The sequence below is a fragment of the Cynara cardunculus genome, assembly GCF_001531365.2.
Source record: "Cynara cardunculus var. scolymus isolate 2C chromosome LG 12, CcrdV1, whole genome shotgun sequence".
Lineage (NCBI taxonomy): Eukaryota > Viridiplantae > Streptophyta > Magnoliopsida > Asterales > Asteraceae > Cynara > Cynara cardunculus.
The window spans coordinates 13228818-13232607 of record NC_037539.1 but is presented as its reverse complement, the minus strand read 5'-3'; the positions used below and the strand labels follow the sequence as shown (position 1 = coordinate 13232607).

Here is a 3790-nt window from a genome sequence, read left to right as displayed (position 1 = left end):
TGGATTGGACATTATGGATTGAACTTGATTTTTTTTTCTCCATTTAAATTTAAATTATTTTAACCAAATTAGTTAAAGCTACAATTTGAGCATTTAAAAAAGAGATGGCATCAAGTTCATGGATGCCCGAAACAGATTTAGAAACAACATCACGATGATTTGACCATTCAGTATTATTATTAGAAATTCATTCCAAAATATCATACCCCTCGTTATAAGTCTTAGCTGTGAAAGCTCCACCGGCCGTTGCGTCAAGAAAATTTTAGCGGAACTGGAAAGTCCATTATAAAATGTCTCCAATTGAATACAATGAGGGATTCCGTGGTGAGGACATCTCCGTAGAAGGTCCTTGAATCTCTCTCATGCATCTGAAACCGCTTCATCTTCTTCTTGGCAAAACGTCATAATTTCATTTCTAATTTTTACATTCCTTGTTGGAGGAAAGTATTTGTTTAGAAATTTTTCCGCCAAATCATTCAATGTTAGGATCGAGTTTGGTGGTTGAGAATTTAGCCATGCTCTAGCTCTATCCTTTAATGTATAAAGGAAAAGTGTCAAGCCTAAGGCTTCTTGTGTGACTCCGGGAATTTTAAAATAATCCGTCATTTCTATAAAAGATTTTAAATGAGAGTGGGGATCTTTAGACGATAATCCCCCAAATTGACCCATTGCGCCTCTATTTTTATCATCGGCAATTTTAATCGTGGCCTCTCGATGAGGAAAATTATCCTCCATGGTACGGTTTAAGTTAGGATTTTGCCGATTATTTCTACTTCTTCTACGTCTTCTAATGGTTCTTTCTAATTCAAGATCAAGAGGTAAAAGTTCACCGTTATGTAGCCTTGGCATACAACACGGAAAGTGCGATTGAAACAAATGACCAAGGCTCTAATGAAAATCAATATCTCAGGATAAAAATCGCGCCAATCCCCAGCAGCGGCGCCAAAAACTTGACAGGCTAGGATCGTTCGTGTTCACACTGTGGGCACAAAGTCCCCACAGTGGCGGTGCAAGTGCATGCCGAAAATATGATCACTTGCAAGTAATAAAGTGGTAAAATACCGAGATCGTTTCCACAGGGATTAGACTACTGAGATTCGTAGACTTTCATGAACTTCTTGCTCGTGTTTCCGTTTACGAATAAAGTTGGATTTTTGTTTATAAAAGCTTTAAAAAGACTAAAATAGCGAAATAAACTTTTAGACTAAAGAATAGGCATGGGTGTAAGTATTCCTTAAGATAAAATTAACAATAAAATGGTTAGAATCTTATGAGTTGTTTATAAAAATTCAATCTCTCGAAAGTGAAAATTTACAAACTTCTTACGCTCACCACTTCAAAACTTGTCGATTTAGCTACAAAGAAGAAGAAATAAAATCCATACACAAATCTCTTTATGATAAGAATAACCATCACTTAATCCTTAGCTCAATACATACAAAATTTGCGTCTCCACGTAATTATCAAAGACTCTCTCGAGTTCTTTGTGCATCACTTAAGTCGTATTTCGGATCCGCCCATCTCTGGGTCTAAAATCTAATATTTTTTTTTATTAACCTGGATATCCAACCCACTATGCAAGCTGACTAATCCCAGGGCGACCACCTGCTTTGCAGATAGCCCGGAATCACCGCATTTGAACCTCCGTGGCCGCAAAAGGATTTTTATTCCTCCTTCGATTTGAACCTGGGAACTCCTTGTACTTTTGACCTTTGGAGCCAAGCTCAAACCAATCAGGCACCACCCTTGTGGTTCTAAGATCTAATATTTTAATATAATATTAACACTTAAAGTGATCGGCTTATCCGCGTCGAGTTTAAGTCCATTCTTGAATGACCAAGTTACGAAGTGGTAAAGAGTAAAAATACCAAATATTGTATAAAAGTCCTAAGTTAAACTCACACCCACACCCATACGAGTAAATTAGCTCATAATAAACATATTGGAAGACATTAAATAAGACTGAAATGTAACTTGCATTAATATAAAACTAAAAACAAATTACAACTTTAATACAAGAAAATAAAATGATAAGCTACAACTAAGAGAAGAAGAGAAGAACATTAGCTAAAATAGTTCTAAGAAATTAATAATAGAGAGAGATGGGGGATAAGGGATGTGCCTTCAAATGAGCTCCCAAGGCCTCTTTATATAGGGGGAATGGGCAAGGACAAAGCCTTTATCCAGAGGAAAATAAGAGCACAAAATCCTTGGGGCAAAGACTAATAAATAAAAACTTAAAATAAGAAAAAGGGTACATCTCAACAGCCAACTACAGTTGGAGGAAATCTCTGGGCAGATTCTTCAAGCAGCTTATCCTCCAAAAGCAATATGCAACAAAATTCGTAAACATTCCACAATGGTGCCACAGTGGGCAGTTTGCTAGAAAATGCAGGTTTTCGAAATAAAATTTCTTCCTTTGTGTTTCATCATATTTTTAAAACTTTTTAGAATAAACGGAAAAAAACAAGAAAATTTGGTATTTAATAATTGCAAAAATAGAGGAAATAAATAAAAAATAACTCTAAAAAATGAGAGTTATCAATAGTTCAACAAGAAGGGCTCTAGTTGTGTGCAGAGAGCCTTTGGTTGGCTTGGCCTCTGGATGGATCACTTATATTGTTCTTAAGTGCTTGGAAAAATGGACAAATCTTAGGTAGAGAACCAGAGAGGCTCTGGTTGATCTTCATGATTAACCAAAAGGCTTCTGGTTGTATTTAAAATCTATTTTGTTTCAAGTTTAACTCATTTTTAGTTTCATAAGCTCTAGTATGTTATGCATTTGTAGTTGGTCTAAAATATTTGAGACCAGAAGCTCTGGTTGTCTAGAGGGGTTGTGGTTGGCTTGCTTATGGATACACTTTACTTTTGGTCGATGACCAAAAGTTCTGCTTGATCATGCCTTATGTTAATATTGCTTTGAGTTGGCCCCTGCTTCTATGTGGCTCATGCTTCTGGTTAGCCTTTAATGGCCTTGTAGTTTGGCTTTACTCTGGTTGGTAGACCAGAGGAGCTCTAGTTAGCAACTAGAGGAGCTCTGGTCCTTAAAAACAAGAGGGGCTATAGGTGGTCTCGCACAGTGTGATGCGAGGAAGTTTTATAAATCCTTATTTGATGTAATAAGTTTGAATATGGGATAAGTTTCAAGATATTGGATATTTTAAATACGATACTTGAGTTATGATATGTCGAAAGGTTATATATATTTGTTATAATTACAATTATGATTTTATTGCATGTTTTGGTGATTTTCACTCTGTAAATTGCATAAAAAGGGATTTCTCACTAGAATTCATGGTCTAATCCTCATTTTGTGTTTCAAAAATGTGCATTACAAGTCAGACTCTATCACCGGGTAAGCGAAAGGGGAAAATGTGAGATTCCTTATATGCTTACATGGATTATGGGGAAGAGCATGTTATCTGTTGATCTTGAACAATTGTTATATAAGCGAGTGATGTACTAGAATGTTATGGAAAAATTTGTTAGCTACCTATGAAATGTATCTTGTTGTATCTTTTTGGGAACGAATGTGTACTATTGTGTTACTCATTATATGAAATAAATGGTTATGTGCAAATGTGGATCTTGGGGAGTTACAAAGTTCGTATCAGACGCAAAGTTTAAGGGATTTAGGTATTCAACATAATGCCTAGACTTAAATTGTATTATTTTCATATTATAGGTCCCTGACATAAGTAGAACCATCGGAATAATATGATGGGATAAGAGAACGATATGTAAGGTAAATTCAAATTACAACTACCCAATGTAATTATGAAGTTTGTAG

At 35.6% G+C, this 3790-nt stretch overlaps 1 non-coding gene across 1 annotated transcript; it reads left to right on the top strand.

Moving 5' to 3' along the window:
* Positions 1-316: 316 nt before the first annotated feature.
* On the top strand, positions 317-423 carry LOC112524013. The gene has a single exon (XR_003070340.1). It is a non-coding gene; the product is annotated as a small nucleolar RNA R71 (small nucleolar RNA).
* Positions 424-3790: the final 3367 nt, after the last annotated feature.